Raw genomic sequence first — 15,574 nt, forward strand, 5'->3', positions numbered from 1 at the left:
CTTGCATATCAAAGGCAGGAGGGCGGGAGGGAAGCATCCGCAGAGTGGTCGGGATGCACCCGGCGTGCTAGGTGATATATTGAGATGTTTGTTTAAAGCACACTGCTCGGTATGCACATGCGCCTGTCTCTCTGCTATTTTATACATTATCTGCAGGGCGGCAGGTACAAGAATAAGGCATGTTTTGAAGTCAGTGGCAGTGCCACATGGGCATGGAGTGGGAAATAGGCATTATATAGCTTTTTTTCATATTACTTATTTGCTATCTCCATAAGGAATACTGTGAGACCAGAAAAGAGGTCACTGTAGTGACATAACCCGCACCAAATCTTGCCATGTTGGATCTTGGATGTATTTATTGATTTAAAAAATACGAGAGGTATAATCTTGCCCAGAAAATGTGCCTTGACCCTAACTCCTCAACCACTTCGTAGTATGTACAAATTATTTTTCTGCATGTTCTTTTACAAATGTTGTCTGTCTGGATTCAGAGATTTTTATCAGTGTGTTTGTGTTTAAAGGGGCTGTGTTTAAAATACCCCCTCATTTCCAAAGGAAGGCGAAGAGGGGAAAAAAAAAAGCACAGAGCTTTGTCCATTTGGAATTGGAGGGTAATCTGGAAAATTACAAAGAACCACAAAAGCCTGGCAAAGAGAATTTTGTTCTTTTCAGTGGTTAGAAAGAAGTGTAAAAAGGTTAAGACATGGCCTGTGGTTTCTGTCCCTCAGTAATGATACAATTAAACTGAAATAGGTTAACTTGGTTAACAGAATCACTTTACCTCTCCTCCCATCCACAGACTCCTACATCTTCTCTCTTCTCCCAGTCTCTGAGGTTTGCTTACCAGGGATGTGGGACTCCTGGAGTCTAAGGGTTCAGTCATTTTTTAGTTCTTGTTCCTGAACTCTGTCACCAAAAACTCTTCTATTTATTTTGAAAGCAGAAACAATGTCATTTCATTGCCTGCATGTGTAACTCCAAGCTGCCTGAAACAATTCTGCTCAAACTTCCTACCAACTCACCTTTGGGCTGAGACAAAACAGAGAAAGTTTGGGCCCCAAAGGACAATTTTTCAGCGAAGTTGGGAGCAGGTAGAGGCAAAGCCGAGTGATGAAACTCATCTGACAATTGTCATCTGCCCTCTTTGCATCTCCCGCCTCATTCTTCCCTGTCTCCTGGGGATGCCTTCCTTTCCTTTCTTTGTAACGTTAGCAGTCCCCCATTCCTTTCCCCTAGCCTACTTGTCCTCTGGGATGAAGAAAAGACTTTAAACCTGTAAACTGTATACATTTTCTCCAAAATCAACTTGAAACTCAGTCTAAATTGGATGGAGACGATTCGCGTATGGAAGGAGCAGCTGTGCACCCGCACACTGATAGAGACATCGCTGCTCTCAGAGGGGTTATGATTATGTGGGCTAAAAAGTTCAGAAGTCTGAAGACTGGAGTTTCTTGTGTATATTTATATGAAGGCTGTTCCCCTACAGAACCATGAGGATGTAGAATGAGGCTGTTTTTCATTCCCCACCCAGTGGCTAATGCAGCTCAGAGACTATATTTGGGAGCTGAGCCTGCATGTAGCGAATCGTCAGGAGCCCTGTGGAAATGGGCAAAGCAGGTGCAGCTTTAAGACCACATTCTCAGAGGTGCGAGAAGCTGAGCTTTCCCTTTCTCTAAGCTCAGTTTTGGTTTCAAGACTGATCCCCACTGATGAGGCAGAAACCTAGTGTCTGTCAAAAGGAGTTTTTTTTTTTCCAGTTCCTTTTCCCCAAGGGTGAACTTTAATTCCAGACAATCCACATGATTCCCAGACCTTTGGAAGATCAGCTCTCTGATCCTCCAGGCAACCTTTCCTGAGCTGCATGTAGCCTGGCGCTCCTTAGTTGCAATCCATGCTGGCTGCTGCTGAGACATTTCTGATTCCATCTTATACCTCTAGCCCTGGCAATTGACTTGTCTGCTTCTGCACCACCTGTGGGCAGGAGTGCTATTCTGTCACCAGGTTTCTCCCTTGGATATAGATCTCCTGGCTGTCTGTATGCATGATCTTCCCTCATTCCCTGCTGGCCTTGGGGCACTCGGAGGCTCTGCCCCAGGAAGCAGAGAACAGAGCCCTTATCTGGGACCCTTGGTCTTCCTGCCTCACCACCTCTTCTCCAATTCTCTCCTCCTTGAGTCCAGAAGATCTGACTTCCATAGGAAGCCCAACTCTTCCTAAGCCTCCTTGTTGTAGTCCTGATTCCTTTCCCAAACATTTTGTTACTGCCCGCAATCCTCTTAGTTCCCCCAAGGGCGCACAAGCCTGAAAGGAACTCCTTTTTTCTCAACTTTGCTTCCTCTTGCAGCCATTTTAAAAATATGTGGCATGGACCACTGTGGGAAACATTTTGCAGAAGAGAAAATCTGGAAGAAAAAGCATGCACAGATACCATTGAACCAACTATCCAAGCTTTTTTGGATTAGCTGCAAAATCCCAGCTTACTTAACCTGTCTTTTGCCCAGAGACTGTTGAAATAACTTTTCTATAACAGCCAATGAGAACAGTGTACATAGTTAATGCTGGCAATTAGTATTTTTTTACTAAGCAATTCCTTTTAATAGTTTTTTAGATCATGTACATGGGCAGTTATAGTCTGTGAATTAGCACTGTGATTAAAAACACTAGCTTTGGAATCAGACCCAGTTCTGCTCTCACCTAACAGCTTAGTGGCCTTAGACAAATTAAAGAACTTCTCTAAGCTTCCGGGCCCCTCATGTGCGAACTGCTTTAGTGCTGTTAGAAAGTGTAGATGAACGAATGTGTGCAAGACACCTAGCACCTAGTAAATATTGTGTTTCCTTTACTTGTCTCTTTGACGTTAGCATTCAGCTTGTATTTCCATGAACTGCCACTAGCACATGTTTCTTCTTATGAGAAGTCTGTAACATTACTGCTCAGAAAATGAAGTGGAATGGTCTGAAGTGATAGTTTACAGCCAAAATTAAAAGGTGGCAGAGAGAGAAATTCTTCTGGTAATCTCACTGGAGGAGCAGAACAATTGAGAGGAGAAACAGTAGATACATTTTTTCTTTAAGTTAATTTTTCTTTTTCTTTTCTTTTTTTTTTTTTTTTTTTTTTTTGAGATGGAGTCTCGCTGTGTCGCCAGGCTGGAGTGCAGTGGCATGATCTCAGCTCACTGCAACCTCCACCTCCCAGGTTCAAGAGATTCTCTTGCCTCCGCCTCCTGAGTAGCTGGGACTACAGGCACACACCACCACACCCAGCTAATTTTTGTATTTTTAGTAGAGAAGGGGTTTTACCATGTTAGCCAGGATGGTCTCGATCTCTTGACCTCGTGATCTGCCTGCCTTGGCCTCCCAAAGTGATGGGATTACAGCCACTGCACCCTACCTTTTAAGTTAATTTTTCTATAACTTATATCCAATATATTTTTAAAATTGAAGACAGTTCCCAGTATAGCATATTAATAGGTGTAGGAAGATAAATAAAGTTTGGAATTATGAAAATTGACATTGAAGAGGAGATGCTGTTTGCTCAAATTTTGTGGTTGAACTTCAGACTTTCTCCTGAGCTCCCTAGAGGCCAAAGTAAAAAGGAAAACATAATGTGTAGTTTGTATTATTGAAAGGGAGAGGCATATCAAAGAAGATCGGAGTGGTATCAGGGAAATGAGAACTTCTTCCTCTTCTTCTTGACCTTGTTATTATGTTGTCAATCTGTGGACTGGAGAGACTAAGAGAAATCAGATAGGAAGTGGCATAGAAGACAGACTAGAGAATTAAGTTTCTCTGTCTAAATGAACAAAGACTCACTCAGGAAAACTCTCCCTAGATCACTTAAAAAGAAGGGAAAAGAAAAGGAAGTTGCCAGCTTGACAGAGCCTCAGAATATCCCCTGAAAGCTCTGGAGGCCCTATCTGGCATCATGACCTCCATAGCAGCCCTTGTCACTGCCTTTGCATTAGAGGTGCAGCCTCTGGGAAAACCCTGCCAATCACGTTGCAGTACCAGCCAGTCCTGGGAAATTAAATTATAGCTCTTGATCTACCTGGGCAAGTGGTAAGTCTCAATTCCTCTGTGTAAAGTAATAATCACAGTCCCTGCTCTTCTCTACTCCCAGAGTAGGTGTTCACACATAGGATCCAGAAACTTAGAGAAGTCTAATTTGCATAAGGCCACTGAGCTGTCAGGTGAGAACAGAATTGTGTCTGATTCCAAAACTCATGTGTTTTTTTTGTTGTTTGTTTGTTTTTTTGAGACAGGATCTCACTCTGTCACCCAGGCTGGAGTGCAGTGGTGCAATCTTAGCTCACTGCAACCTCCATCTCCCAGGTTCAAGTGATTCTCCTGCCTCAGCCTCCCATGTAGCTGAGATTACAGACATTCACCACCACACTTGTCTAATTTTTTTTCTTTTGTATTTTTAGTAGAGATGGGGTCTCACAATATTGGCCAGGCTGGTCTTGAACTCCTGGCCTCAGGTGATCCACCCATCTCGGCCTCTCAGAGTGCTGGGATTACAGGCGTGAGCCACCGTGCCCAGTCCAAAGCTCATGTTTTCAATCACAGTGCTAATTTACAGAGTATAACTGGCCATGTAAATGATCTAACAGACTGTTAAAAGGCACTGTTTAGTATGAAAGTACTAATCATCAGCGTCACTATTCCCCCCAAATACTTCCTAAATATCTGTGTCATACGAGGCACTGTATTATGCATTGAGGGTATAACTGTGAACAATATAAACATTGTTTCTACCTTTATCATTACCTGAGTTCTAGCGGGAAGTACAAGTAAACAAGTAAACAGAAAAATAAAATTATCAGAGCTAGAGATAAGTACTAGAAGAAAGAAACACAGGTCTTAGGGTAGAGAATATCTGGATTAGGAAAGGATTCGTGTTTGGGAGATTCAGGAATTGTTCATTTGAGAAACTGACATGTGAGCCAAGACCTGAAGGAGAAGTTACCAGACATACAAAGAAGAAGAATAGACCCTTCCGGACAGAGGAAAGAGCATGTGCAAAGGTCCTGAAGTGGGAAAGATCAGGGCATACAGAGGGGACATGAGTAGGTGGGAGAGCGGTATAAGATGTGCTTGGACAGATAAGCAGGGCTCTTATCATTGAAGGCTTTGTGGCTATGAGGAATGGCAGGTGCTTCATTCTAAGTGTGATGGGAAGCTATTGAAGGAGATGGAGCATTACATAATCATATTTGTGATTTAGGAAGACCACACTTACTGATAATGGAGAACAGAACAAGAGATGCAAAGAGGCAGTTAGCAAATGCATCACCATTTGTGTTTGCTGAGATGGAGGTATTTCCTAGCTTCCAAATTCCTCCAGGACATTTCATTTCATCAGATGGGGAGAATGCTAAAAAAAAGGAGTCTAGGTTTGACTGTTTGCTGGTTATTTTCTCCTAATCCCTCCAGGAAATTCCATACATATATTACTGGGTGAACCCTGAAGTTGACCTCACAAATGAAGAATTACATGAGCTTTCTTAAGATGACATATGCTAATATTTCTTTGCTGTTATTGCAGGAGTACCCCTCAATGAGAAGAGGACATTTGCCTTTTATTCCACTTCTCAACTTTAAAAATTGCCTTTACTGATCTTTATTTGCACTGACCCAGAAACTAGAGAAGTAGAGAGAGAGAGAAACAGTCAACTCTTGTGTTGGGCATGGGGATGCTGAGACTTGTGCAAGCTCTGCTCTTGCTGTGTGATGTTAGGCAAGATGCTTCCTCGCCCTGAGTCTGCCTTTTCATTGTGTAAGTGAGGGCATTCGAAAATAATCTCTAAGCTTATACCTTTATCTCCTAAGAGTCTGTAACTCTTTAGTGTTGGGTTAGAGCAACACAGAAGAGGTCAATCATTAGCTGCTGATTTTTCCGAGTGACAGCTTGGTAGGAAATAGCATTGTGATCCTTTTACTATGTTTTGTAGTTCCTTTACCTGTAAACACATTTTTCATTTTAACATGTTGAAAACTCCATTTGGAAGTAGGCAATTTTCATCTGCTTCCTCTCCACCCCCAGATGAACCGAGCTAAGGTGTCAGAGGGTGATGGCACAGGTCACAGTCACTGCTTGGGTTGCTGCATGGCCTGGCATTCTGAGGCTAAGCATGTTGTTGTGCTGGCTCTCCCCAACACCATATTAGAGTACAGATATCTCTTCAATATATCAATTTCCTTTCTTTTGAGTATATGCCCAGTAGGGGGATTGCTGGGATCATATGGGAGCTCAATTGTTAGATTTTTGAACAACCTCCAAACTGTTCTCCATAGTGATTGAACTAATTTACATTCCCACCATTCTGTGTGGGTTGCTGGTTTCTCCGTTCTGCTGGATACCTCTTGGATAATGTGATCAATGGCATGGGTTCTCTTGCTGTTCCCACTGCCCACAAATCAAGCTCTTAATAGCCCAATAAAATCATGAGATTCAGGCTAAAAAAGTGATTGCATTGCTCAGATGCTAATGAGACACATATATCTGAAACAACTGATTAAAGACTGTGGAAAGGAGGTCTCGGCACAACATGTGGGGTGGCTAATTTACAAAGGCGAGGAGCATTCCAGATAACAGAATGTCAGGCACCTTTACTTTCAAGGAGACGTATTTAAAATAGGCTGATTTTTCTTACATATTTTCCCATGAATGATTGGGACACCAGTGCGGTAAGTAAAAGCAAGATGGCTGAGTGATTCTCCCATCAGGGTCCTTCTGTCTGCCAGGCTATAGCCAACAAATGTTCCAACTTGGCAGGTCAAATGTCTCCAATACATTTCTAGAATGTGTTGTGCAGTCGATAATAAATAAATGCTAAGATGTGTGATTACATAATAATAGCCACATTCATTCACCTGTCTATCAAAGGAGCCATATTTGAGTCTGAGTTCCCTTCCCCTGGGCCCGTGGAGTGAAGATGGAGCATTAGCTTGTCGTCTTCAACATTCCTGGCAACGCTGGGCTAAGTGCACTGGGGTGGAATGCAGTCCCTTTTGCTTAGTAATCCATTAGCTAATGGGTGTGAGCCCATCAATTTTCTATTTATTCCTTAAACCATTAAGGTTTACCTGCTGTGTGTGAGACTACACTTGACAAAAAAGAGTGATAGTTGAAATAAAATAAATATCAAGCCTTACGAGATCTGATGAGTATTGCTTCCACCATAGTGGGCTTCATGGAAAGGTAAAGGTGAACCAGCTCTTAGAAGTTGACACATGGCATTGTGGGCAAGAGGAGGCAAACAGAAATCTGCTATGTTTCAGTCCAGAGGCATCCGCCAGTGGAGGGGTGTTGTTTGAGAACTGCCATCCAAGTGCCCTCAGCATTTGTCAACAATGCCTGCCTGAGTCTCTTGGAAGTTGGTATTTTTTCTCTCTAGATAAAACTCAAACTCCTGACCGGCCTATACCAGGCTCTGCACAGTCTGGGCCTTGCCGCATGTCTGGCTTTATCTTTCACCTCTCTTTCCCTTGCTCTACCCACACTGATCTTTTTCAGGTCCTTTGTGTATGATATTCAATCTCCCATTAGCGTTTTTCTTGCCTAACTCATCCTCCAGATCTCAGCTTGAACTCCATTTTCTCTGGGGAAGACATCCTTGATCACCTAAGCAGGGTCAGTCTCTAACTCAATGCTCTCTTGGTTTCCTGTCCTCCAAACTAGCCCTCAAAACACCTTAATATACTGTAGTTACGTAAATGTCTGATCAATGTTTGGCTCTCTCACTAGGTGGAAAGTTCCTTGAGGGCAAAAACCATCTCTGGCTTTGCTCGCCATAGTTTTCCCGGCACTTACCATAATACCTGTTGAGTGAAGAAAGGAATCAATCTTGAGAGAGCTCCATGTTGAGGACAAATGTGGAGGGACAATGAGGGCTCCTAGAACTAAACCTTGGCATTTATTGGGTTTTATTCCTTATAGGTGAGGTTTACTGTGTTGTATTTCCATGATTATTTACAATAATTTTTATTTTGCTTGATATAGACAGCATTATCAACAGTGAAAACATTTAAGATTGGTATACTGGAAATAACACTGTAGTACTGCTCATCATAACTCAGGCAGAAAGTATTTTCTGTCTCCTGGATTACTTGGTTACTTAGAGTTACTAAGTTACTCTGAGTTACTCAGAAATGGCTCCACTTGCTGATCTTATTCAGATATAATTATTAGAGCACATATAGGTTTTCCAATGAGTTGTCACTATCCCAGGTCAAGATGCCCTTTACACAAATTATATCAGTGTTTTGAGGCACTATTGAAGGTGAAAACCAAATATTTTCATAATATCCCCAGTACAACCTGTGATTACAAAAATTATAGAATCCTTGAGAGGGAAATCAAAGGGCATCTATTCAGTATTACTATGTTCAAGAAACAGTTCCAGGTGCTCAGATATGGCAATAAATAAGAATGCTTGCAGATAAGCAAATACGCACATAAAATAATTCCAGAGAGAGAAAAGGGCTATGAAGAAAATAGAAAATGGTGATGTTAAAGGAGGTGACATGAAAGGGGCTGTTTTAATTCGGTGTTCAGAGTCAATTATGTTCAGATGGTCCAAATTCTGTCCTAGAGGAAGAATCAGTATGTCAGTTATTACCACAATAATGCTGCCAGACCAAAGCCATACTGAGCAAGTCACACACGGCTTCCATTCACAGTATATCCATTTTCATTCCATTGGTCCAAGTAAGTCACGTGGCTAGCCTGACATCAGTGGAGTGGGGAACTACATGCTTCACCCTAATTCTGCTTCTTTGAAGTGGATCCTTACACAGTTGTTTTCCACAGGTCTTGGCTCTGCCCTCTGGGGACTCTTTCTTTATTTTACCCTTAAGTGAAATAAAATTTTAATATAGGTACTTCAGGCTCCTACGTGATCTTTCTAGGATCCCTTTGTCCATTTGGAAGAATCGACTAGGCTCCACTTCAGTCCTTTCAGAGGTCTTACCAAAGGGCATGATGTCCATACTTCTTATTTGGAATATGCTTCTAGGCTGTATCTGAAAGGCCATGTCCTTGTTTTGGTCATTGCCCGCAGACTATATTTTCTTTAAGGATATTTCACTGGATGAAAAGTCTGGAGAGGAGAAACAGTATCATTTGCAGGTGTAGTATGTCCCAGATTTCCTGAGTTCTCTATGTACTTTCTAAACTGTATTCGTAAACTGGACAGCTCTTTTCTGAGCTCATCTCTTTTATGTAGTACCTTATCAAGTGTGGCTACCTACAGCCAGTTCAGGCTTTTAATATTCCATGTCTAAGTTCAATAGGTACATGTCATCCTTTCCAGATGAGTACGGGTACTACTTTTACTAAATGTTTCACCATTGCATGACACAACTCACAGTTTTTCTAAACTACTATTGTTTCCTCAACACTCACCACTGAGTTTGAAAACATCTTTTCAGGTTTTTCTTAACAACTATGCCTTCTTGTAGGTTTCTATTTCAGTCTCAGTCAGCTATTACCACAATCATGGCATGCAATATGTCACCTCAAAGCTCAAGAATTAACAGTAAGTGTTAATTCTCCAGTTTGCCCATTTGCAGGGCAGTAGGTCAGAGGAACGGCTGATATTGCAGGCATGGCTGGGCAATTGCTCCCAGTTGAGGGGCAGCAGAGCTTAGCTCCAGGATGTCACTGTGCTCATATCTGTTTTATGTGTGGACATTTCAGAACTCAGGTTGGAATTTCAACAGCTTCCATGGGGAAGCCCTTCTCATGGCCAATCTCTGGAGTGTAAGAACCAGGACAGACTTCACAGTCGCATCTAAGACTTTTGTCAGTATCTTACCACCTATTCCCACAGGCTATAGCAAGTCCGTGGCCAATCCCAGCATCAGTAAGATGAGATATCCAATATCTTGCCAGTTTCTCTCACAGGACTCTTCCCAATGTGTAATTACACATGAAGTTACTAATTTGCCTTTGGTTTTATACTGGATGATTGTGTACATCCAACGGCTCTCACACTAGCTCCTAGGTCAACAACTGGCAGATAGTAGCCACTTAACTATCTGGGTAAGTGATAAGTTATTTCATGAGATTTCTCATTCTGAATGTTGACTCCTAGCAGTCCAACTTGTAAATGAATTCATCATACCTAAATTACACCTAATCTCATTTCACTGAAACCTGTTACATTTATATTTTTTAATTCCGAAGGGGCTTAGTAGGATCTTGCTACTAAGTGATGTTGGCGCATAGGAAATATTTCTTTTTTTTTCTCCTTCCCTGTGCCCCTACATTACCCACCTCTCATCTTTATCCTCTTCCCCAACAACAGTGCTAAGCCTTTGCCCTGCAAATTTATTGCCTAGAATCTGCTTCCTTCAGCACATGACAATATTCAGACTGATTCTTTATTTTATTTTTATTTTGTCTGGAGTTCTCTGGTACCTTCCCTAGTACTATGCAATATAGAAATATAATAAAAATAAATGATTTGAAGGAGAACTGTTGTTTTCCCTGTGATTATGACAAGCGTCAGCCAAAACCATCTTTTGGATCCATGTGGAAAGTACTGGGCAAGTCTCCCCGTGTTAAAGGAGGAGTCTGATCTGATCTTCAGGGTGGCACTGTGAATGTTAGGAATACTATACAGTTAACTTGCAAGAAGCATCAAGAATTTGCAAGAGTTGTTTTTTTTTTAATCAAGAAGTCCATCATAATGTTGAGTACAGTATCAAAAAGTAAGAGACAACCTAATGTCTATTGGTTTGAGATCAGCTGAATGTGTTATGATACATACATACATGACTTGGAATTGTGAAATGGAATAACAATTTCTGATATTGACATAGTGGCTAATATGTCCTGGGCACTGAATCACTCCATATGTGACTTATTTAACATCATCTTCTTAGATACCTTTTCACATAAATACTCTTATTGTCACTTAAAAAAACGAGATGAGTAACTGAGGTTTATAGAATTTGAGCGATTTAAGTCATTTCCATAGATACAAATTACTGGATCAGTGCATTCCATAGATATACTAACTACTGTATTTATAGGTATTAAATAAATGGCCTTTAAGTTCCAGCGGGGATCCTCTGTTCTTACACAGGGTTGGTGAGCAATTCTATTTCAGCAGGAGATGATTGCTCCCATATCACACGGCTACTGTGAGAAGTTAACAAACATGTTTCCATAGTTAATAGTATATCCACTCATCTAAAAGTAGCTGAGTGTGGTGGCTCATGCCTGTAATCCCAGCACTTTGGGAAGCTGAGGTGGGAAGATCACTTGAGCCCAAGGGTTTGAGACTAGCCTGGCAATATAGTGAGACTCCATTTCCACAAAAAAAAAAAAATGGTTTTTTTTATTGCCCAGATATGGTGGTACATGCCGGCAATCCCAGCTACTTAGGGAGTTGAGGTGGGAGGATTGATTGAGCCTGACAGGTTGAGGCTGAAGTGAGACATGATTGTATCACTGCCACTTCAGCCTGGGAGACAGAGTAAGACCCTGTCCCAAAAAATAAAATAAATAATAATAATACATAAAAGTAAGCCCTCAATAAGGGATGATAATTGCCATTAGTATTGATTTCCTGCTTAGTTTTACTCTTCTTCTGGGCTCACTTTAAGTTTGATAAAGCGAATTGGCATTGTACTGGACACAAAGATGTTCTATAATATTCTGTGTTTGTGGAGAATAGGAGGCTCATTGTTGCCCTTTTCAGTTGGGCACTTGGAGCTGTAGTGATTTGTAGGGCATGTGGTTGTGGGGTAGGAATGTTTTCCTTTGGATTCTAAAGAAGCATGTCGGGAGCCCCAACCTTTCCTCTGATTATGGCTGTCTAAAGGGTTGAAGAGAAGCTGACTATGTCCCTAAAATTCCACACAATAGATTTATGGGTCAGGTAGGCATTGGGGGAAATGGAAGGAGAGGGGCATTGGAAGACCTAGGATGCTGGCTCTGCTTTGAGAGCTACCAGTGAGCACAATACTCTTCAGCACTGATGCAGAGACAAAAGTGAAGAAAGTGATGACTGAAAGCAGAAAAAGAGGAAATGAGAGAAGGAAGGAGATGAACTGAGAAGGAGAAGGATTCCCCAGGGGAAAATAGATGGTGCCAGCCCTCTAGCCTTCTTTATGTTCTTCCTCTGTGGGGTGACCTGTCATCTCTATCTGGAATACTTGCTCCTCTTCACTCCCAACTCTTCCTTGCTGACTTGACTCACTTTCTCCAGGTCTTCTCTCAAACATAACCAAATCAATGTGTTTACTGTATGTGCTCATGGTTCCCTGTGCTTGCCCCTCAAAGTAGAACAGATCTGGGATTATTAGTATTACTTGTTTTTAGAGACAGGATCTTATTCTGTTGCCCAGGCTGTGCAGTGGCATGATCATAGCTCACTGCATAGCTCACTCAAACTCCTGGACTCAAGTGATCCTCCCGCCTCTGCCTCCTGAGTATCAACAAGGGAATGTTTATGGACTCTCCCTCCTACGGCCTGCCAAAAGGAATCACAGTTAACCAGTACTGTATCTACCTTTTTTTCCCCTGCTCTGCTAAAGAGGAAAGATGTTCTTGCGGGAAAAGAGACTTGCTAATGTTGGAGCATAGAGAATGATCCCCCAGAGTATGCTGCTTTGGCATGCTGAACAGGATTTTTAAAATTGTGAAGGCCTTAGAAGCTGCCTCAGAAGCCAAAACTTTCTAACTTTATCTATTTGTTCCCCTCCCACCCCACATCCCCTACAAGCACAGAGAGGGATTTTCTCTAGAATTTTCTTATCTGACTGAGGAAACTTCTTTCCAAAAGAAATGCAGTTGTCTTAAGACCCACCTGCCTAGGAATCTCTTCAAATAACCAGAAAAGATTAACCACCAGAGAAGAGAAGAGGCTAAAAGTCATCACCATGCCCAGGCAGATCTTTATCTCCTCTTCTGAGGGCAGCTCAGAGAGATTATCTGGGAGACCTTATCTGCACAGTAAGGCAACCTTTGTTCACAATGCAGTTTTGCCCCTCACCTTCCAGTAAATTGCAGTTTTATAAGACAATCAGTTACAAGATAATGTCGGCCTCCCCAGTCTATTCATTTTCTGTAAAAATAATTTACTGTCCTCGTAAGATTATCCATAGTCCTTCATTTCCCTCTCCCCTATGAAGAGGGGAGCTATAGCCATCTGGCCCTTCTTTGAGTCTCATATTTGCAAAGCTCCAGGATCCATGTGCAAGTAATTAAGTTTGTACGCCTTTTTCTCCTATTTGTCTGTCTGTGGTCAGTCATTTCAATGAACCTTCAGAGAAGGTGGAAGAGAAGTTTTCTCTCTGCCCTTACAGTAAAAAATAAAACAATAAGAGAGATGGAAGAAGAGGGAGAAGGCAGAAAGAAAAATCATAGAAACTTAGAATAGAGCAGGGGTTTTTTGGTCAGATGGATTGGAGAAAGTAGTGTCTGGATAAGATGAGAAGTGAGGGAAAAGATAATAGAGGAAAGATCACTTTACTAGGTATTACTGTGGGCTTTATATTTAGATTCTTTTAATAGCTTTTGATGGGTCTAAATAAGGAATTTGGTTCCCTTTTAATTAATTTTGGCTGTTGAGCTAGGCTTGATTTTATGCAGAGATAGAGTCATATGCTCACTCAGATATGCTAGGATTACAGAGCATTTTATCATAGTACGTAATTACATGTTTGTGTGATTGAGTCATGTGTCTGTCTTCCTTAGGCGTAACAATGAAGGAAATAGGTCTATTTAAGACATAAATCATATTCCCAGCCCTTAGCACAGAACTTGACACAAAGATGTTCAGTAAGGAGATACTGTGTAAATAAATGCTTCAGAGAAGGCCATGGGTAATGCCTGTTTCTCATTCATTTCTCCTTGCATTCCTGGCAGAATCCCATCCATATCAATGTTATTGAATGAATCGCCCTCAATGGGTCTCCTTCCTTTGTGTTGACATTTCATCATGGTCTTTGTGGAGTACTAAATTTTCCTTATAAGATAATTCCCAGTGCAGGATATTTCCTACAGAAGGCCAACCACCAGGCCTGTGGTTAATGCCAGGGCCCAGAATGTTTGTTCTTAATATAGAATGTGAAAATTCTACAATCAGTGGGAAAAATGTATGCTAAGTAGATAAAAATCAGTCCCACTGCAGCATAACTCTCCAGAGAGAAGAGATAAAACTGCTTGATGCTTAAGTTAAAAAAAAAAAAAAAAAAAAAAAGTAAAGTGTTTCCAGCTCCGGAAACTGAATTTCATTCCTAATGTAAATACAGAAGCCTCTGGAGAAGAGGATTATATTTGGAAGAGGGAAGGGAAGCAAAGGCAATTCGAGGAAGGGACTTCTTTATTGAGCGCCAGAGCAAGGAAACAGCTCAAACAGAGACATCAACCATTTCTTTACCAGCAGTCACAAAACTGAGCTTTATCTTGACTTTTTCATCTCCCTCAAACCCGACATTGAATCAGTCTCTGAGGGTTCTATTGCCTAAATATTTTTTAATCCTATTTTCCTCCTTTTTCTTCTCCTACTCCAAGCTGTTCATTCCTTGCTTGGACAACTGCAATGGCCTCCTAATGTCCTCTATTTTCCCTCTGTCTCCCTCCAACTTGTTCTTTTCATAGCAACCAAGATGATACTTCTAAAATATAAATTGGGATCCCTTGTTTACAACATGGAAGACTCTCCACTCTTCATCATTACAATAAACATATATTGTAATATGAATAATGAGAAAGTATAAATGAAGAGAAGACAGCAGATGTAGACAACTCTTTTAAGATTTGCTATTAACAGGAGCAGGAGGACTGTGGCTAGCTTACAAGCCAAGTGAGGTCAAATCTTTTTTTCCTCAATGGGATCACATTTATAAGCTGGTCTGAATGTAACATTGAGGAAAGAGAATGTAATGGTTCTGGAGAGAGAGGAGATAATCTCGGGAGCAAAATTCTTGATGACATGAGTGATTTTGGAGCATGCTAGGGCAGGTGTGGCTTTGAGCATGGTGTGTTGGAAAGGGTCCACTTCACTGAAAGTGTACTTAAAAATGGATTCATTCATAAGGATCTTTCTGCAAGGCAAACAGAGTTGTTGTTGTTTTTAAAAACTGACCTATACTTGTACATTGAATATGGCTACTGCAGAAGACAGGATTTTTTTTCACATGCACATGATTCCAATTTTCCATATTCCTATTTGGATTTATGGTAATAATTTTTCTTTTCATAGCGTCAGCTGCCAGGGCATTGACCAGCACCTGCCATGACCTACTTTCCCTTATATGTTTGGAGAACTCTTATCCTATAGAACACCACTGGAGCATCCTCTTCTTTGCAGTCTTCCGTGATCTTCAGGGAGAGAGCACATCATTATGCCTCTCAAATCAGGCTGTGTGAACATCACCGTTTGTAACTTATTTTTTGGTCAGAAGTCTGAAACTGATACTCTAGGGGATTCTGGACTTTGTTTGGCCAAGCCAGTGTTTTTAAAACACTGTTTTTAGATAAGTTGCCAACATTTAAAAATGAAAATTTTATGCCAGATTTTTAAATAATCTAGTAACATATCTGGCATTCTTGA

Source organism: Colobus angolensis, unplaced genomic scaffold (assembly GCF_000951035.1).
Source record: "Colobus angolensis palliatus isolate OR3802 unplaced genomic scaffold, Cang.pa_1.0 Scaffold27, whole genome shotgun sequence".
Classification (NCBI taxonomy): domain Eukaryota; kingdom Metazoa; phylum Chordata; class Mammalia; order Primates; family Cercopithecidae; genus Colobus; species Colobus angolensis.